Consider the following 22,762-nt stretch of genomic DNA (forward strand, 5'->3'; position numbering starts at 1 on the left):
TCAACAGGAAGGAATCGATTATAAGGAGACTTTTTCTCCTGTATCTAAGAAAGATTCTCTCCGTATCATTCTAGCATTAGTTGTACATTTTGACTTCGATTTACAACAAATGTATGTGAAAACAGCTTTTCTTAATGGAGAACTAGAGGAAGAGGTTTATATGAAACAAACCTGAAGGATTCTTCTCTAGGAATGGTGAGCAATTGGTATGTAAGCTTAAGAAATTATATATGGATTGAAACAAGCTTCCCGTCAATGGTATTTAAAATTTCATGATGTTATCTCTTCATTTGGATTCGTTGAGAACCTCATGGATCAATGTATATACCAGAAGGTCAGTGGGAGTAAGATTTGTTCCTTATTCTATATGTAGATGATATATTACTTGCAACCAATGATAAAGGTTGTTATATGAGGGTGAAACAATTCCTCTCTAAGAACTTTGATATGAAGGGATGGGCTATGCATCTTATGTCATTGGCATTAAGATACTAGAGACAGAATTCGAGGTATTCTAGGTCTGTCTCAATAAAACCTATATAAATAAAGTTTTAGAGAGATATCGGATGAAAGATTGTTCACCAAGTATAGCTCCATTGTGAAAGGCGATAAATTCAATTTGAGCCAATGCCCAAAGAATGATCTAGAGCGGGAACAAATGAAAAGCATTCCTTATGCTTCTGCTGTTGGGAAGCTTAATGTATGCTCAGGTTGGCACTAGACCCGACAATTGGCATTTATTGTTGGGATGTTGGGAAGATATCGAGTAATCCAGGTTTAGGATAACTGGAAAGCTGCCAAAGAAGTCATGAGGTACCTTCAAGGGACCAAAGATTATATGCTTATGTTCAGACGAACTGAGAATTTGGAAGAATTGGCTACTCTGATTCAGATTACGCTGGCTGCATTGATTCAAGAAAATCCACTTCATGATATATTTTCATGCTAGCTGGTGGAGCTGTATCTTGGAGAAGTGCAAAGCAGACATTGACTGCTACTTCCACTATGGAAGCTGAATTCGTATCTTGTTTTGAGGCAACCTCACATGGTGTATGGTTGAAGAGTTTCATTTCAGGGCTTAGAATTATGGATTCTATATCTAGGCCATTAAGAATATATTGTGACAATTCATCTACTGTTTTTATGGCTAAAAATAACAAAAGTGATAGTCGAAGCAAGCACATTGACATTAAGTATTTATCCATACGAGAACGTGTTAAAGATAAAACCATGGTTATCGAGCACATTAGCACTGAATTGATGATTGCAGATCCTTTGACTAAAGGCATGACACCATTGAAATTCAATGATCATACAGAACGAATGAGACTTGGTTCTTTTATGTAATTTTGTTGTAAAAACAAAATTAATGAAACTCATTAAGTTATGTTATTTTTCATATTCAGTTATGTACATATTCAGTTATCATGAAAAATATCAATAAAGTTGGATCTCGAATAAACATAGGGTTTATTCATTAAATTATTGAGAGATATAATACACTATGATACATGGAAGATAATAATCGTTTTTTAGATGACCTATCGCCATGATTCATGTATTTTAATTTCTCCTATGATAAATGAGATATACGGGTCAAGTGGGAGAATGTATAAAAATTGTGACCCGTAAATAAAAGTGTTGAAAATGACGACAGTCATTGCCAACAATTGTTGAAAAAATTTGTACACGGCAGCCTCAAATTTTGAAAATTGAGATGCGTATACAAATTTGGTTTGAATCTCGAGCTCCCAAAACACTCGGTGATGGTATGAGTGGTGCCTATAAATACCGAAGGCATTGAGGTCCCTAAACACACAATCTCATACAGAAAATACACCATCTAAAGGAGTGTTGAAGTGTTTAGAAGGCTTCAATTGAAAAGAAATCAGAAAGCTTCAACAAATTTTCAATGGCCGGAGGTAACACTCGATTTAAGCTTCCGCAAATATTTTTTCATGTTTATGTATACGTAAAAAACATGATTTTGAGAAAAATTCTACCATTCCCCGCGATATCTTATGTCACTCAATAGTATGATATAAAAAAGACCTTAAAATGCAAAAGAAACAAAGTTATATACGAACATCTAATTTTGATTACTCAGAGCACTATTTTTTTTACTTTGGCAGAATAAGTTTTATGTGCAAACCTTTCTTGCTCACTATTTGTGAGCCTCAATTTTTTTTTAATTTTATAATAGATTAATTGGTAGCAGGTTTCTAAGAATTCAAGAACTTGTGATTTGAACAAATATCTTGAGTTTGAGACCCGAGAAGACATATGCTACACTGACAGGAGTGTGAAGTTTTGTGAGTAGGGCTACATCGGCTATCATGACAGCTGTGATTGCATGACTCAAAAAGGGTATGCCCATGACCCTTACAATAATTAGCTCAATTGGTATCAGATCTCTTGGAATCCAAGTATTATGGTTTGTACAGAAGTCTTGGATTCGAGACATAAGGAGACATGTACTCCACTGTCAGAAATTGTGAGTTCTGTGAGTAGGACTTCATGACTATCACGAGGATTGTGATTACATGACCCAAAAGAGATAGACTAATGAGACTTACATAAATAAACAATATTGTCAAATATAAAGAAACACAAACATTGTTTTAGGCTCGTCTACGTGTTGGAGGGGTAAATAAACATATTAATTTTTTTTAATATTTTCCTATAACACAATAAATTTTGAGCTGGGTTATCATCTAAAATGTAATCATAAATTATCTAGTTTTACAAACAATACTAAATTAATTTTTATATGGGACTTAATGAATAACAATAAATCAATGATTTATATATTAAACTTGAATAAAACTTTGTTAGATTGTGTAAACTCATATATAGCATTGTGTTTATTTAAAAGTTCAAGGGGCTAAGTGTTATAAATGTATAGTTGAAGGGTGAGTCCTAAATTCGTTAAGGTACACTTCACAGGAAACCCTCGGATGCTTCACTGACGACGAGTGCTTGTTTTCTCTTTGGTCAATCTCTCCCTTTGTTTGAAAAACTAGGGAGAAGAAAAAGGAGAACAATGGGAGAAGAGAAGCCGAAAATCAGCTGGAGTTTGGCCCACCGTGAAGCCCTTTGTTAATGGCGGTTGCTCTGGTATGCTTGCTACCTGTGTCATCCAGCCAATCGATATGATCAAGGTACTCGGTGTTTGTTTGTTTTTTTTGGTTGGTGTACACGCGCGGGCGCATTTCATCGGGTTGTTTGTAATTTATTTGAGTTTTGAGGAATTAAATTTTGTTGGAGCTGGATGAATGTTGGCTTCTTGCTTTGTTTCAGATCTTGGATCAAATGGGCCTCTTTGAATTCTAAAATACGGTTGTTATAGTTTTGAAAGACTCGAATAAGTTTTGGATCCTCTTTCACAACCGTAATGGATTTGTAGTTTACTGCAATTGTGTGGTGATGCAAATGTTATTTTATCCAATATCTGTTGAAGGATTGATTTGAGGGTTTTTGTAGTTCTGTTATTTCGATGGCTTTGTATTAAATTTTTGAACGTTGATGGTGATGAACTTGAACTCGAACTCTTATGGTTTTTTGTGTGTGCTGAAGGTCACGGATCTTTATTAAGTCTTTGTTCTGATTTCAGGTGAGAATTCAATTGGGCCAGGGATCAGCTGGGGAGGTTACTAAGAACATGCTTAAGAATGAGGGTATGGGCGCCTTTTATAAGGTTTGTTTGGCATGAGCAGTCATTCGATATCTGTTTTCTATCCATGTGCTGTAGGATGAAAATTTGATCGTTTGGGTGAATGAAATTACTGGCGTGGTTACATGTGTGCATGTATCTCTTGGACTATGGATCAAAAAATACTGACTAATTAAATTAGCAAGATTTTTGAGTTTTCATCATTTAAACTTTTACAAGGATTTCATTATCACCTTGATAATGCCCATCCTCAAACCCAATTCACTAAAAAAACAGAGTCTGGAACTTTTGGGAAAAAATCTCAGGTGGCCATTAGATTGATGAATTTTGGAGAGAGTTATTTGAACTGTGGAAGGATTTGAGGTATGAATTCCAAATGACAACCAACTTAGGTGTATTTGAAATCCATAACTACTACTAGGGAAGTAAGTGAGTCGGGCCGAGTCGAATGGTATGAGGCTCTAGCTCGACTCGTTTAAGATATGTATAGTCTCGAGCTTGATTCGAGATTTATTATAGGCTCGAGCTTGGCGTGTATTAAAATTATTTAGCTCGCAAATAGCTCGAGCTAGGCTCGTTAATAGCTCGTTTATCATGTTTAATGAGCCTGACTCGAGCGCGGCTCATTAGACGGGCTCGTTTTCGGGCTCCTTAAACAACCTCATTTTCGAACTCGTCAAACAAGCTCGTTTTTGAGCCCATCTAATATTCATAGCCAAAAGACCGACTAAGATATGAGAATTTAAGGAGGTAGACTTTTCATTTATAGGCTTTCAATCACTTATTTTACACTCAATTTCGATTTGAGACAATGCAAGTTAATTATATACTCAAGGCCCATCAAACGAGCCGAGCTCGAGCTCGACATAAACAAGCCGAGCTCGAGCTCGATATCGTGAACAAGCTCGCGAGCTTACGAACCGAATATCTTTAAGCTCGAGCTCGGCGCGATAACTTAACGAACGAACTTGAACGAGTTTTTTACCCAGCTGAGTTACGAGTAGCTCGCGAGTGACTTGGTTCGTTTATATCCCTAACAATTACTATTAAAATTGCATAACTCGATATGGAATTGATATGAAATGTACTTAATTTTGTCTATCCAAGTAAGTCAAAGAATTTGAAATCAATAAATTGGAAATCCATCCATCATTTGAAGCTCAAGGTGAATTTGTACTTTAAAATTTAATTGACGACTTAATATGATCACAGTTGTCAAAAGTGCAAGGCGAATTAAAGAGCTCATGTGTTCTGGGGCTTAAAGCGTAAAGTGAAGCATATACTTTACAGAAGTAAATCACAATAAATAAAATATTCTAAAAAGATAACAATAAAATCAATTTATTTTAAAAAATTATGAATCATGAGATATTAAATATTAAATTTTCATTTCATCTTCCAAGTATAAATTATTAAAATGTGAGGGCAAAAGGCAAAAGCGATGTGGGGCAGAGACGGCGTGTGGCATATGCAACGAGATATTAGGGTTTCTCCTTCTCTATTTTTAAATAAATAGAGGATAAATCACACTTTCTCATCTGTTAGATTTTTTTTAAAACAAAAAAAACTGTTTTTTTCTATTAAGTGCAAAAAAGCGCACACGGAATCCGTGTGCTTTGGAGTGCACTTAAGTGCAGGCTGTGCAGCGCGCGCTTTTAACAACTATGAATATGATACAGAAAAACAAAGAAGACAGGAAAATTTGAAACTGATGCATATAATTTGTTTCAAGGTTTCTTTTATCCGAAAATAGTAATCAACTCACTTCAGTCTCTCAATGTTTCTGTGACTTTGCTAGTGTTCTCCACAAAGTGAGACTGTCATCTGCGAATGTTCTATTTGGTATCAAGATGAATACATTTCTTGTGTTACGGCATTTGAAGCAACATTTTGGGCTTCTTTGGAAAATTAATAGATCTTACAACTAAAAAATATGAGACTACATCGAATTTATGGATGACATGTGATTTCCTGCCTGGAAAACAATATACTCAGTGATTAACATGTCTCTGAGTTTCTCAGTATTACTGCTACTGTACATAAAAACTCCCGTATTAAAAGTCTCAAAATGGTTAGAGATGTTGAATATACCTAGAGGCAATGTGGGACATTGGAAGAACTTGAGATTTATCCTCTTCAGTTTGTGCTGCCTATTCATTCATATGGATTTTTATTTTAATTCACGGTTCAGGTTTACATTTGCATTTTCAGCCTCAGTTTTCCATCTTGAAATTTGATTTTCTTCATGATGGCATATTGTTCAGTAATGTTGTAAGTATATGCTTTGAAGGTCCATGAAATAGATATTCCCTCTCGCTGATATGTATACTCGGATACTCCTATGAATTTGTGATATGAGATTCAAATTTAAAACTACTCTGGCTTTGTCTGGATTCAATATGAAATGTTACGATATGAGCAATGACCGCTAAATTCGGTTGGGATTAATTCTAGCAAGCGGACTAGGTCAAGTTATAGTAAATGGACGAACAGTCCAAGTATCGATCCCACAGAGACTATTATTTAATTACTAAGATTCGATTATTTTATTTAATCTAGGCAAACAAGAACGAGCGATTGATTATTATTTCAACTAAGTGAATTTTTAAATGAATTTATTCTAATTTAATAACTAAATCAATTACCAGAGAAGCTTGAAACGTGGGGTTTTTTTTCAAATTTAAATAGAATGACCGGGAGCACACAACGGTAACAAACTCTGATCAAATTCAAGCACGAGAATTATTCGACTAGCAATTATTCGTAGTCACGATGTAATCCTCTAATTTAATTATAAATCTATTTCTAGAATTTATAATCCTATTTTCATTTAACAGTCCAATTATTTCTAATTGAATTTAAATAAACAAAAACGCATGCATCAACGATAGAATTACAGCTGTCACCTAAAATCGCACACTGAAACCGAATACTATTTCTAGTCGGTTTAATTGTGTGTTGATTAATATTTTTGAAGCTAATTCCAATCTATTCCCTTTCGAGTCAAGATCGAACAACAAACATGCAATTAATTGGCCAAATCAAAAGCACGAAAATTACGCAAACATTAATCATAACATGAAATAACTGATGAATTGAATGATCCAACGAATAAACCAAATCAGTTGTTTGTCCCTATCGTGGTCCCGATCACAAGAAAAACTACTCCATAAATTCAAAACTAAAATCAAATTTATTGTTTGAATTCATGTCTAAAAATAAGAAAATAAAAGAGAGAGAAATCTCAATGATGGTGCGCGGATCTTGCGTGTAAATTGCACTGTCTTTTTCTCTCGTTTCTCCCAAGTCTTTGCCGTCTTCAAGAGTCCCAAAGTCGCCCTTTTTTTTTTCTCCTCTAAAAGTCGGCTCTCTTCAATTCTGAAAAAAAAAAACCCCTTTTGTCTCGTTTTTTTTTTCCTTTTATTCCTTTCCAGATCACGAGCAAATCTTCGCCAAAATCTCGATCTGATATTGCGCACACGGACCCCGTGCCTGCATCCGGAGAGGGGTCCGTCTGGAGGTCCGTGCAGACACTGTAACTTGGGTTCTTGGCAATTGAATGGCACGGACCTCTCCGGGGTCCGTGTATAGGCCTTTGTTTCCCAAAGCCTTTATTTTCTCCCCTATTTTTCCGGGTATTTCTGATGTGGCGTTGCGAGGTTTGACTTTTCTTTCATTCTTTGGTGTTCACCCTCTTTTGGTCAAACCTGCAAACAGCCATAATGAGACGAAATAAGCGCAAAACTCGGAATAAAAATGCCAGATATGCACGAATACGACAAAATAAAATCCCTAAAATGCTATATAATTCGTGCTTATCAACTCCCCCACACTTAACCCTTGTTCGTCCTCGAACAAATTAGACAATAAATAAAGATGAAATATTTCAGATTCAGAACTCAAGTACCACAATCAAAACTTCTCAATTTGTTAAACTCTTTCACCCCCGGTCAAAAGATCACACTTCGCATATCACAAGGTTCGTTTTCGTTGCAATTCAAGATTCAAACATTTACCCAGTCAGGATCAACAGAACAAGATGTGTGTAGTGTGTAGGTCTGACTCGTACTCATCTCCAGCTACTTGGTTTCTTGATCATTTATTTTCATTTGTTATCGAAACGCCCCATATGCTTGACTTTCATACCCCTCTCTACTAAATGTTGAACGACAATGACCTGGTTAATAGGTCTTTTCAAGCTTATAACGTAAGGCCAAGGCTCACGGCTACAATAAAAGATAGGGGAATCAAAAGTGAGATACAATAAAAATTATTCCTGTAGCACATTCATTCAACTTTCGACTCGTCAACAGTTACTATCTTTTCATCATTTTCAGAGCTCTAGCGTCTCATTTTCTTTCTCATTGTCCACCAACTTTCACCCACAGCTTTTTTTTTTTTTTTTTTAAGTTCACATGAACAAAAATTCATCGACTCCTTCACTCAATTCTTCAATCCATTGGCGTAATTCAAACATTCCAATGTGCACAGGAGTTTTATTTCTCACATGTAGGTAGGAAAAATTGTATAGGCTAAGATTCAGGTAGTTGATGTGGGACACTGAATAACTGACGAATGGGGGCTGATTGTGTGTCATTGACACACACCATTCGATTTTTTTTTTTTTTTTTTTTCAGGCTCAAAAGGGGTTACTAGGGCAATGAATGATGTATTGGTCAGGCTTGAAAGGCTCAAACGGTCCAAAGATCGCCTAAATCATCCCTAAGTCACCATCGTTCGTATTTTCGCTTCGAGGGCTAATCAGACAAGTTTCAGGGATCGTTGTTCGATTAATCTATTTTATTTTTTTTTATTTTTATTTTTTTTTAAGTTCACATTTCACCAATTCACTATCAATGAGTAAAATTTTTTTTTTTTTTTTTAAGTTCACATTTCACCAATTCACTATCAATGAGTAAAAGTTTGACCACGTGCATTGAACAAAATGTTGATACAGAACTGGTTCATGTTAGACTCTCTCCTTGAAACTACGACTCCTCTCACTCAATACTAGGCATGAACCAATTTTCCGGGTGATCCAAAATCTAACAAATCAATCCGATTATCAAGTGAAACAAGAGTTCTTAGTCTAAAAATAGTTCCATCCTACGTGAAAAGTGTTGTTAAGTGTTGTGCAACGATGTGTAACAAGACTGACCCACCCCCACACTTTGATCACGACACTGCCCTCGGTGTAAAGCATAGAAAAGGAACGATCAAGACAGTTAAAAGCAAAAACACTTCCCTGGATAAATTGAGCGTAAGTGGTGAAAATGTGGTAGAAATCAGCAACTCCTGAAAAACACGACATCGAATACACAAGGAAACGTAAAAAGGAATAGGAGAAACACACAAACACACGATCAAAATTCAAATAAGAGTAACGATAAAGATCAAGTCTGAAAACGTTGATAACAACATAAAAAGGGCGAAATCTAGAAAAAACAATAACATCCTCCACACATCCTAACAGAATAAATTACTGCTCGTCCTCAGATCCCAACTCTAAGTCCATGAATGCCTCGAGCGTAGCTCTTTCCCAGGGTGGGGCATAGGCGTCGGGAGACTGTTGCTCGATACGAGCTAAGCGGTTTCGGATGTCGTCCATTGCAGTCGAGTACGGATGAGTAAAAGTGGCGCCGGGCTTGCGAGTTGCGCGGTCTAGGGGGTACGTCAGCTCTAGGGCCAGCTCGTGCATCCAATGCCGCTTCTTCCTCCCCACGGGCATCCCAGGCGCGGTCATCGATGGCAGGGGGAGACACCGGTGGGTCACGGTGGATGATGGTCGATATGTCGACTCTCAGGGTTCCGATACCACGCACCCTGCCTGAAAAATGAAATACATCCCCTGCATAGCCTGAGGGGTGAGCATCTGTGTAGAAGTGGGGGCGAGGGACGTCTCGCCGGTGAGATCGACGCCGTGGGCCGCTAAAATCCTGGAGATGATGATCGGAAAAGGGCATATGGGCGCTTGTTCTTGGTGGGGTTAATATGTGCGACAGAGCGCATATGTGCGAGTATGATCGAAGCCACCGGAATCCCAGGAATAGCCCCCAACCCATTCACATTTTATCGATAATGTATAAATCTATAATTCTGACCTCGTTGTCCCGGGTTTCCTTGGTACAATGTTTAGCTCCCGTGAAATAACAGATTAAGCGATCAAGCAACGGGAGGGAAGTGGGCAGGACGCTCGAGCGAGACCCTGGTCTGGGAAGTGAAGTACTGCAGACGATGTCGGGCCTCGGGAATCCGAAAGGTGATGTCAGAGAAGAACATGTCTAGCTGATTATGACTCACCGGGGGGCCCTCATTTGGTACATTCAACAGAGTGGCTAGATAGGGCAGTATCAAACTCGATAGGCACCCCCCCTTTACGAAAGTGCGGATGTGCCTGCAGCCCAGTAGTACTCTTGTCGTCAAAGTTGGCATAAAATTGCCATACCAACTCGGGGAAGTAGGGACCGGTGATGTCCAACAGTGATCCCCAACCAAACTTATCGAATTCAGCCCGAATTGGTACCTCGTGATCAATCCGGGGGTGGATAGACTTTTCAACAATCAATGCGTTCTCATGCAGGGCCGAGTACCAATCAGAGTTCTCGAGGGATGTGAATCTGAAGGAGTCAAACTCTACTCTGGCGCGGCGAGATGATGAGGAAGCCTCGCCTCGTGCACGCTTACTAGTCAGTCGACGAGGAGGCATTTTGTTTCAACCAATTCACTTCACCCAATCTCAAACACAAAAATTCACGAATGCAACCCGGAATAAAACAACCAAATCAATCACCGCAGTCTAACCAAGCAAACCGAAGACAAAGACCCAAGCAATAAACGAACTATCTCGCAATAAATTAATCTCTTCTACCGCACACAAAATTCCCAACACTGATAATCGCCAATGGAGAAGAGGCTTAGCCACGCTTACCGGAAAAAGAAGATGACGATGATGAAGCACGGCGAAGGGTGGTGTTCCGGCGGTGAAAGATGCGGCGTGAGTGATTGTGTGCGGTGGGTGTTGCTTAATGGAGTGTTAGAGTAGGTGATGGAGGTGTGTTTCGGGCGGCGGGAGAGGTGGTGAGGACGGCGGTGTGTGCTGGCAGGCGTGAGTGATTGTGGCGGCGGTGCGAGAGAAGGAAACAATTTGAGGTTTTAGGGATTTGGAAGAGGGGCTGCGCGATTTTATTTCTGTGATGTCGCGAAAGTGAAGAACACGGACCCCGGGTAGGGGTCCGGGATGAGATCCGTGCAGACTCGGGAAATTGGCACTTCGAAGAATAAGTAAACACGGGGTCCGGGGGCAGGTCCGTGGAGGCTCGGTATAAGAAAACCAATTTTACACTTTTTTTTTTTTTTTTTTGAAAAATATACGAACCAACCCAAATGTGATGCCATGCATGTACAATTCTATAGATCTAAACACGAAATTTGAGGCTCAATCAAGCACACAAGATACAAGAATTGTACAGACACTTCCCTGGTCAATTCGTGGTTTTGAAGCCGATCGCCCTGATAGATTCTCCCACACTTGAGAAATTCCACCGCTAGTAGATAAATTACCTGCACCACCATTCACTGAGATTAACTCACGAGCAATGCTAGAAAAACAAAAAGAAAGTAAACTAGAACGAATAAAATAAACTAAAGCATGAAAGAAAAATAAAAATAAACAATGGGTTGCCTCCCAGTAAGCGCTAAATTTAGAGTCGATAGCCTGACTGTACTCCCTTGATTTAGTTTGGATCTTGTAGATCCACTGTGGTCGCTCATCGGGTATGGCACCACCATGATAACCTTCAGCCTATGCCCATTTACTTTGAAAGCTCCGGTTGTTGCACTCGTGATCTCCACTGTTCCGTAGGGAAAAACTTGTGTGATAGTGTATGATCCTGACCACCGTGAACGCAACTTACCTGGCATCAGTTTCAGACGAGAATTATATAGTAGTACCAGTTGTCCTACCACAAATTCTCGATGTGACGATGTTTGATCATGCCAAGCGTTTGGTTTTCTCTTTGTAAAGCTTGGCATTCTCGTAGGCCTCCAACCTGAACTCGTCCAATGAATTTAGCTGCAGCACTCTCTCGTCACCTGTGGCTTTAGCATCAAAATTCAGAAATTTAGTAGCCCAATAAGCCTTATGTTCAGTTCTACAGGTAGTTGACAACGATTTTCCATATAACAATTTGAAAGGGGACATGCCAATGGGGGTTTTAAAAAGCGGTGCGGTATGCCCATAGTGCATCGTCGAGTTTCCTAGACCATCCTTTCCTCGAAGCACCGACAGTCTTCTCAAGAATGCGTTTTAGTTCTCGGTTCGAAACCTCGACTTGACCACTAGTTGGGGGTGATAAGGTGTTGCCACCTTATGTCGGACCCCATACTTATCCAACAGACTGTCAAACTGACGATTACAAAAATGAGTACCCCCATCGCTGATAATGGCTCTAGGTGTGCCAAAACGTGAGAAAATGTTTTTCATAAGAAATTGAACGACAACCCTAGAATCATTAGTTTTTGCATGCACTTGCTTCCACCCACTTAGACACGTAGTCTACAGCCACCAAAATATACTTGTTCCCAAAAGAAACCCGGGAACGGACCCATGAAATCGATACCCCACACATCAAATAATTCACACACAAGAAGGTTATTGAGAGGTAATTCATGTCTCCTAGAAATATTACCTGTTCGCCTGACAATCTGGACAATTTTGTGACATATTCATGCGCATCCTTAAACAAAGTAGGCCAATAAAAACAAGACTGGAGGACTTTGGACGCAGTTCTAGTTGCCCCAAAATGGCCTCCAGCCGGACCAGCATGACAATGAAACAAAATTTCACTTACCTCTTCTTGGGGAATGCATCTACGAATTATACCGTCTGCACATATTCTAAACAAATAAGGGTCCTCCCACAAAGAGTATTTTAAATCTGAGAAAAACTTTTTCTTTTGCTGATATGTAAAATGGGGGGGAATGAACTTACTTGATAGATAATTAACAAAGTCAGCATACCACGGTAGATTGGTGATCTCAAAGAGTTGTTCATCCGGGAAATCGTCGCGAATAAAATCATTACCTTGAACGTGATTCTCCAGACGTGAAAGATGGTCAGCAACTTGATTTTCTGTGCCCTTCCTATCGATTATCGTCAAGTCAAATTCCTGCAGAAGAAGAATCCAACGAATTAGCCTTGGTTTTGCATCTTTTTTAGACATTAAGTATTTCAAGGCTGAATGGTCTGTGTGCACTCCAACTCTGCTCCCTATTAAATACGATCTAAACTTATCCAGAGCAAAAACAACAGCAAGAAGCTCCTTCTCTGTGGGTGCATAGTTTAGTTGGGGCGGCTGACAATGTCATACTAGCATAGTAGATGACATGAATGCACTTGTCTCTGTTTTGTCCCAACACTGCCCCTAACGCCGTGTCGCTTGCATCACACATCACCTCAAATGGCGACCCCCAGTCAGTGCTATCATCACAGGTGCTGTGAATTAATTTCTCTTTCAGAACCTGAAATGCCTGCACACCTCAGCAGAGAAATCAAAAGGCACATCTTTTATCAGTAAATTAGTCATGGGCTTGGCAATGCCTAGAAAATCTTTTATAAATCGTCTGTAGAATCCCGCATGCCCAAGGAAACTACGCACTCCTCTAATATTGGTTGGGGCTGGGAAGTTTCTCAATTACTTCAATCTTTGCCTTATCGACCTCAATCCCATTTTCAGAAATTTTATGCCCCAACACTATTCCCTCTCTCACCATAAAATGACATTTTTCCCAATTTAAGACCAAATTCGACTCTTCACATCTCTCCAAAACCTTAGACAGGTTAATTAAACAAGTATCAAACGAGGAGCCAAATACAGAAAAGTCATCCATGAATATCTCAATGAAATCCTCAATCATATCATGAAAAATTGCCATCATGCATCGTTGGAAGGTTGCTGGTGCATTACATAGACCGAATGGCATCCGTTTATATGCAAATGTCCCATAAGGACAAGTAAAAGTGGTTTTCTCCTGATCTTCAGGGTCGATGGGAATTTGCATATAACCCGAATAACCATCCAGAAAACAATAAAAAGAATGGCCTGCTAACCTTTCCAACATTTGATCAATAAACGGGAGGGGGGAAATGATCTTACGGTGGCATCGTTAAGTTTTCTATAATCGATGCAAACACGCCACCCTGTAACAGTTCTCGTGGGAATTAATTCATTATTATCATTTTTCACAACAGTGATCCCACCTTTCTTTGGAACGACTTGGACTGGACTGACCCACCTACTGTCAGAAATCGGATAAATAATACCTGCGTCCAGTAGCTTAATCACCTTTCTTTACCACCTCTTGCATGGCTGGGTTTAGACGCCTTTGGGGTTGAGTAGACGTCTTGTGATCGGCCTCCATCAGAATCTTATGCATACACATAGAAGAGCTGATCCCCTTAATGTCTGCAATGCTCCAACCTATGGCTTTGATGTTATCCCTCAAGACTCGCGCAGCAGCTTCTCTTCCTCCATACCTGTCAAAGTAGATGAAACAATTACTGGCAATTTATCATTATCAAGCAAAAACAGGTATTTTAAGTGCGAAGGAAGAGGTTTCATCTCTAGGATCGGGGATTCTTCGATGGATGACTTTAACGGTCTTGGGACATGCCCAAGCTCCCCAATCCTAGAATTTACCGTCTTTGAAATTGGTCTGCCTGTTCCAAATAGGCAGATACATTCATGAAGCTCTTGATTTCCCACTTATTGCGGAGATGAAGAGTTAAGCAGACCTCCAAAGGATCGTCACCTATCAATTCCGTAAAAACACACTCAACAAACTCGTCCGTAGCCATCAATTCTAAAACAAGCAGAGTATCATTAGGATATCTTGAGGACTGAAAAACATTAAACACCACACTTCATCATCAGTCTCAGCACCCAACTCACCTTTTGTACATCTATCAGGGCTTTCCCAGTGGCTCTAAAACGGTCTTCCTAAAATAAGGGGACATCTCACGATCTTTCTTCCATATCCACACAACACAAACTCGACAGGAAAAATGAACTTGTCAACCTTAACTAACACGTCCTTACAACTCCCCCTAGGATATTTAATCGATCTATCAGCTAACTGTAGGGAAATTGTAGTGGCTTCACTTCACCTATTTTCAGTTCTCAAAGCATGAATATGACATCAAGTTAATGCTTGCACCTAAGTCACACAAAGCTTTACTGAAATTTGAAGTTCCAATAGTGCAAGGGATAGAAAAACTACCTGGATCCTTAAGCTTCGGAGGGAGTTTATTTTGTAAAATCGCAGAACACTCCTCCGAAAGCTTAAACTGTCTCAAAGTCAACAATTTCCTCTTGTTGATAAAATCTCTTAAGAAATTTGGCATATGAGGGCATTTGAGCTAAAGCTTCTGCAAATGGGATATTTATATGCAACTTTTTGAAAATCTCAAGAAATTTTGAAAATTGAGTATCCAATTGCAGTTGCTTTGCTCTTTGGGGAAATGGGAGTGATTTAATATCAATATTCGAGTTCGAGTTTAGAGACTTACCTTTCTCCCTTGCGGCATTTGACCCTTGCTTTGCTGGTTCCCTTTCCTTCACATCACTTTCAACATCGACCACCTCCTGCTTTATGGGAGACGTCACCGTGACAGCATTGACACCTTTTGGATTCTTTTCCGTGTCACTAGGTAGTGTACCCGGAGCTCGTGTAGCCATTTGTGTCGCTAACTGCCCTAGTTGCGTCTCCACTCTTTGCATCATGGCATCATGGTTTTGCCATCTCATCTCATTTCCAGCGATGTATTTGGCAAGCATGTCCTCAAGATTCGACTTGCTATCCTGTGGCTTGAAACCGGGTGGCATCGAAGGTCCAGCACCTTGCGGCGGTTTAGGTGGTTGTTGAGGAGGTCTTTGCTGTGTAGGATGTTGTGGCGGATTAAACTGTAGTGGCTCAACAGAAGTTTCAGGTTGCCTCCATCCAAAATTCGGATGATTCCTCCAGCCGGGGTTATATGAAAAACTGTATGGATTGTATTGTGGACGACCTTGGTTCCCACATAATTCACCGAGTCCCCCTCCAAAGCACTGTATCCCCTCACAAGACATATCTGGCATGATGGCATGTCACTAGATGAACCACCAACCATTTCAGCACTTCCTTGAATCTGATTCATTGGTTTGACTGGTATTGATTTATTTGCCTGTAACTGTGCCATCTGATGCGTCAATCCATCAAGTTTCGCTGTAATTGCTGTCAGAGCATCCATCTCTAGAAATCCTACCTTCTTTTCCCTGCGGTTGTCTTGCCAACCCACATTGCTCTCTGCCATATTAGATATGATTTCGAGCGCTGCGGTTGGCGTTTTCCTGTACAAGCTTCCGTTTGCTGCCGCATCGAGCATAGATCTCACCGAAGGGTCTACTCCATAATAGAATGTCTCAACCTGTTGGCCTATTGAAAAGCCATGTCTCGGGCACATCCTTAACATTTTCTTGAACCTCGCCCATGCTGAATTCAGTGATTCCCCATCTCTCTGTCTAAATGATGTAATTTCATTTCTTAACTGTGTAATCTTAGTTGGGGGAAAATACCTGTGCATAAAGAACTCGACCAATCCTTCCCATGTCGTGATAGAACCAGCTGGAAGGTCTCGAAGCCACTCCATAGCCTCTCCTTGTAGGGAGAATGGAAATAATCTGAGTCGAATGGCCCTCAGTACTAACCCCACAATTGCACTTGATTGTGTCACAGAGTTGACAGAAAGTCTCCAGATGTGCATTAGGGTCTTAAGAAGGTGATCCTCCCAAATTTGACTTGAAGTTGGATCATCTGGATGATGCCCGAGTTTTAAGCTCAAATGTATTAGCCTGTATTGTGGGACGCACAATACTAGACCCATAACCTCCGAATGAGGGTCGATGAAGTTCCATCAGCGTACGATTAATCCTCTTCTCCTAGGCCCATTGTCCTCAACCTCTGGTTTACGGTCTAATTCAGATTCTGCTTCAGATTCAAACTCCAGGGTCAAGTCGTTGTCCTTCGAGCTCTGCGGATACTGCGGAGAGTGCTTCAATCTCAAGATCAAGTGGTACTAGATTCCTGACGTCTTGATCACGGCTCATATAACACGAGCTAACCCCTAGAAATCAAAAATTAAAGTGCAAGATTTAAGCTCCAAAGAGTATGAAAAGCCTAAAACAAAGTTAATCTAATTAAAATGCTAAAGAAAGAATGAAATATTTAAAATTAAGAATAAAAGCCTAGTCTCAAATGAATAATTTATCCTAATATCAAATAAATAGTCCCCGGCAACGGCGCCAAAAACTTGACCGCTAAATTCGGTTGGGATTAATTCTAGCAAGCGGACTAGGTCAAGTTATAGTAAATGGACGAACATCCAAGTATCGATCCCACAGAGACTATTATTTAATTACTAAGATTCGATTATTTTATTTAATCTAGGCAAACAAGAACGAGCGATTGATTATTATTTCAACTAAGTGAATTTTTAAATGAATTTATTCTAATTTAATAACTAAATCAATTACCAGAGAAGCTTGGAACGTGGGGTTTTTTTTCAAATTTAAATAGAATGACCGGGAGCACACAACGGTAACAAACTCTGATCAAATTCAAGCACGAGAATTATTCGACTAGCAATTATTCGTAGTCACGATGTAATCCTCTAATTTAATTATAAATCTATTTCTAGAATTTATAATCCTATTTTCATTTAACAGTCCAATTATTTCTAATTGAATTTAATTAAACAAAAACGCATGCATCAACGATAGAATTACAGCTGTCACCTAAAATCGCACACTGAAACCGAATACTTTCTAGTCGGTTTAACTGTGTGTTGATTAATATTTTTGAAGCTAATTCCAATCTATTCCCTTTCGAGTCAAAGATCGAACAACAAACATGCAATTAATTGGCCAAATCAAAAGCACGAAAATTACGCAAACATTAATCAATAACATGAAATAACTGATGAATTGAATGATCCAACGAATAAACCAAATCAGTCGTTTGTCCCTATCGTGGTCCCGATCACAAGAAAAACTACTTCCATAAATTCAAAACTAAAATCAAATTTATTGTTTGAATTCATGTCTAAAAATAAAAATAAAAGAGAAGAGAAATCTCAATGATGGTGCGCGGATCTTGCGTGTAAATTGCACTGTCTTTTTCTCTCGTTTCTCCCAAGTCTTTGCCGTCTTCAAGAGTCCCAAAGTCGCCCTTTTTTTTCTCCTCTAAAAGTCGGCTCTCTTCAATTCTGAAAAAAAAACCCCTTTTGTCTCGTTTTTTTTTTCCTTTTATTCCTTTCCAGATCACGAGCAAATCTTCGCCAAAATCTCGATCTGATATTGCGCACACGGACCCCGTGCCTGCATCCGGAGAGGGGTCCGTCTGGAGGTCCGTGCAGACACTGTAAGTTGGGTTCTTGGCAATTGAATGGCACGGACCAAATAAGAGATTCGTCTCATAAAATACGACCCGTGAGACCGTCTCACACAAGTTTTTGCCCTAAAGAATTTGAAAGATTCAAATTAATTTCACATAATATTTGGCAATTATTGACTTTGAAATTGCCCCCTATACCAAAACATGCAATATCTTGGACTGAAACTATGCAAATCTTTGGTGATGTTCTGGTTTCGTTTCTTGCTTGTTCATGTGAATCTCTGACCCTAAATATTTTAATGAAATGATATGTCATAATATCATGATCGAATCTATAATTCATTTATTTCAAAGATTTTTTGCGTGACCCTAAAATAGCAACTTTATATATCTTTAAACTAAACAATTTCAACGATTTAAATTAAACTTTAATATACAAATTAAATTTGAAGAAATTTTTTTTTAAAAAAAACTAGGAGTAAAATTCGTTTCGCATCTAATAAATATACAACAATCGAAACGCGCGTGTGGACATGTTTCATGTGAAAAACAAATATTAGTGTTTTATTGCAAATATTATTGGACAAAGTTTTTCATCAATTAAGAAACTAAAAAAAAGTATTGGACATAAGTATTTTTTTTTCCCAATTTTATTAATTTCTACTTATTTATTTGGACATTTGCATTTCAAAACAATATCAAATTAAATCAAACATTTTAAACATGGAATGGCCAACTCATTTCTATACCTACCATATATTAATTATTGAATAAATACACCAAACAATGCGAATATATGAGACACAAACCCCGTGAATTGTATTTGAAATTTAATTAAATTAATATATCCGTAATAATATTGAAACTTAATTTCTCAAATATATTCATAAAAATTTCAAAATATTTATATATCTCCCATCTCTTTATTTAATTAATTATCTAGATCTGTTCGATCCCAAACAAAATAATAGTAAACACGTCATAAATCTAATCCTTTTTCATATCTATAAAATTATTAATTTGCATCAAAGTCAATGGTCTTGTTTATATCTAATGAACCCGAAATTCAGCTTCGGCCTTCGACCAAATTTTCTTTCTTAATAATAATAATAATATTTTTTTAATATAGGCTATTAATTAAGTGCATGCAAGCCCAAGTCAATTTTTGTATGCATATAAATATAGCCTCTTCTAACTAGATATATATATATATATATATATATATATATATATATATAAATAAACACACACACACACACTATGTCATAATACAAGTTAATCTCTATATATATACTATGTCATAGTACAAGTTAATCTCTAAGTAGTAATCAATAATATACGAATTGGATTAGTTTCTCCTCAACAAATAAGCGCTTGGTCCACTAAAATCCTGCCTAATGGATAAAGATTTTATTAAATTAAGGTTTAGATCTCCTTGTAATATGACAACCCATTGTCCCAACCGGCCTTCGCATTTCATTTTCTTTATAGTGATCATCACATTATTCGATATTGTAATTTGCATTTCAGCAAAGCCAATCAAGCCATTGCAAACTGCACTTTGCAAAGATCAAATCCTTCCCCTTGAAATCAGTAAGAAGATTCGAACCGACCCTGATACGATCGCGAAGCTTCTAATGATTATGGAAACATCGTTCACAAGATCCCTTCAGCGGGTTTCTACCCTTCATCCATTAAAGACATCATTAAACTTATCGAATACTCGAACAATTGTTCCAGTACTCCATTTTCTATTGCTGCCAGAGGACAAGGTCATTCGGTGAGGGGGCAGGCCATGGCATACAAAGGAGTGATCGTGGAGATGGCCTCTTTGAGTAGAAACGGGAGTGGGGGTTAGGGTTTCTTGGAGCCCTTCTTCAGGGTTTTATGCAGATGTTGGAGGCGAAGAGCTTGGATCGACGTTTACGCGAGACGTTGAAACATGGGGTTACTCCTGTTTCTTGGACTGATTATTTGTATCTAACTGTGGGAGGAACACTCTCTAATGCTGGAATCAGTGGGCAGTCATTTTTACATGGCCCTCAAATCAGCAATGTCCTTGAACTTGATGTTATTACTGGTAAATTTGTTTATATATGATAATATTGTTGACCATACCCCGTGAATTCGATGTTTCAGGAAAATAATTTTCTTATACATATGATATTAAAGTAGAGATCATAAATTAGATATCTTTCCAATACCTTTAAATTCATTAAATTGATCATACATTTGTAACTAATGGAGTTTGCTTGTCTTTTTTTGGCTATATATATATATAGGTAAAGGGGAGCTTATAACATGCTCAAGGAAGGATGAATCAGAGCTGTTCTATGCGGCTCTTGGAGGTTTGGGACAGTTTGGCATCATAACAAGAGCAAGAATCGTCTTGGCCAAAGCACCAACAAGAGTAAGTCTCCTGTAACACGATCTCATATATTTTTATTCGTGAGACGGATCAACCATGCATATATTTATAATAAAAAATAATATTTTTGATATAAAAAATAATAATTTCTCATGGTGATCCAAATAGAATATTTGTCTCACAAAATTGACTCGTAAAACCGTCTCACATGAGTTTTTATAATATACACATAATCATCACATTTATGATCTATATATCCACTATATTAATCTAAAATTATGTTGTTACACAACTGTTCTGCATTATATCTCTTCTAACTATTATGTAGGGGAAATGGGTAAGGTTACTCTACAGCAATTTCTCCATCTACACAAAAGATCAAGAAAAACTTATCTCATCAAAGGTTCCAAACTATGTGGAAGGCTTTCTTATCACAAATGAGACTATTCCAGATAGCTGGAGGTCTTCCTTTAACTCGTCTTCAAACCAAGATCATATTACTTTATTGTTGAGGAAACATGGTCTCCTCTACGCTATCGAATTAGTCAAGTACTACGACGATCACGATGCTGATACGGTTAATAAGGTATATACTTGTATTAACTTAAATACCTTTAAATGAACATACATAGAAAATCAAAATGTGATTATTATTAGATTAATTGATTCCACGATATATATTGGCAGGTAGTTGAAATGCTGCTGAAAGAGATGAACTTCATTCCTAGTTTAAATTTCAGCGCAGATGTCTCCTATTTTGATTTCCTGACAAGAGTCTCAAGGCTGGAAGTACAGAATACCCCGCAATCACCGACTCATCCATGGCTGAATTTATTTGTGCCAAAGTCTCGGATTCTTGATTTAAATGCTGGAGTTCTTGTCAATCTCATTCCCAAGATTAACACTGAACTCATCCTCTTGTACCAATTTAACAAAGACAAGTAATCAATCACTCCATAATTCACATTCTTCTCTCTACGTGTGTGTGTGTGTTTTTGTATACGGTATATGTGCTATATATATACATCGTTTCATATAACTTAAAATTTCCAGATGGGATGAACGAATGTCTGCAGTTATACCAGATGAAGACATCTTCTATACTCTAGGACTACTGCATTCTAGTAGTCCCAACGAGACGAAGATTTACGATGCAGTAAATAATGAAATACTACACTTCTGCCGAAAGACTCGTATCAAGATTAAACAGTATCTTCCGCACTACAAATCAAGGGAAGATTGGATCAAACATTATGGCTCCAAATGGATCAATTTTCAAGAAATGAAAGCCAAGTTCGACCCAAGAATGATACTATCACCCGGCCAAAGAATTTTCAATTAATAAGTCATTTTTAACATAGGCCTTTTAGCTTGGTTCGATTTGTTTACTCTTTAGGACTCAAAGGACGATTTGCTTTAATTTCTTCTAGTGTTTGATAACGATATCGCGAAGGTACTACTCCTGTTAAACAAGTCTACTTCAAGAAAATAGCAGACTTCTTTATTTTTCTTCATATTATTTATATTTCTGGTGTATCATGAATTTATCATAAATTACACATTTAACAGCTAATTTTACAAAATATAAAATAATTTTGTCAAAAAAAAAATATCAAACTCCTGCTTAAACTTGAATTAACTAACGCTCCAGAAAATCAAACTTGCTGAGCCTAAAGTTAATCAAAATTTATCCAAGTCGAGTTCCAGCCTGAAAATCTAGACTTGATCAAACCCGAGCTAGAATTGGAGTATTTACTTTTAATCTGAGTCGAGCTCTAATAAGGTGCCACTTGAGCTACATTCAAGCTACATCTACATCTCTAACAAACCAAAGAAAAAGGTTACATAAAAATTAGTATTGTTAGTCCTAAAGGCTAAAGCTCATCAATAAAGGTTAAGGTATGTAATATTTTGAAATTGGTATAAAACCACAGCAGGTCGGTCAGTTCCAAAAAATTGCATCACAATACTAGTCCTTTGTTACATCTACACATGAATACAGTGACATTTCTAAGGATTTTTGGCTCACGGAAATTTTAACTGGATCCAATCCTAGCAAATAAATGAAACCAGCAGCATTCCAGATTCAAGTATGAAAAAAGAATTCATGCAAAAACAGCAATGGTTATCGGAATACCACGCAGAAGTGTATCTCAAAAACAAACACAAAAGCACATCATTATCAAATAATTTCCTAAGAAAAAGTTTGAAAGGCTAGTCCCTAAAAAGTGCAAGAGACAGAGGCAGACGAAAAATGTGTAGCCTTCACAAGTTTGAGGCATATAAACAAAAAG

The 22,762-nt window shown here is 38.0% G+C and overlaps 1 pseudogene; it reads left to right on the top strand.

Annotated features, from left to right (window-relative positions):
• The first annotated feature begins 19,508 nt into the window (after nucleotides 1-19,508).
• Nucleotides 19,509-21,982, top strand: LOC142534957 (cytokinin dehydrogenase 2-like; annotated as a pseudogene).
• Nucleotides 21,983-22,762: the final 780 nt, after the last annotated feature.

This window comes from Primulina tabacum, unplaced genomic scaffold, assembly GCF_025594145.1.
Source record: "Primulina tabacum isolate GXHZ01 unplaced genomic scaffold, ASM2559414v2 Contig754, whole genome shotgun sequence".
Taxonomy (NCBI): domain Eukaryota; kingdom Viridiplantae; phylum Streptophyta; class Magnoliopsida; order Lamiales; family Gesneriaceae; genus Primulina; species Primulina tabacum.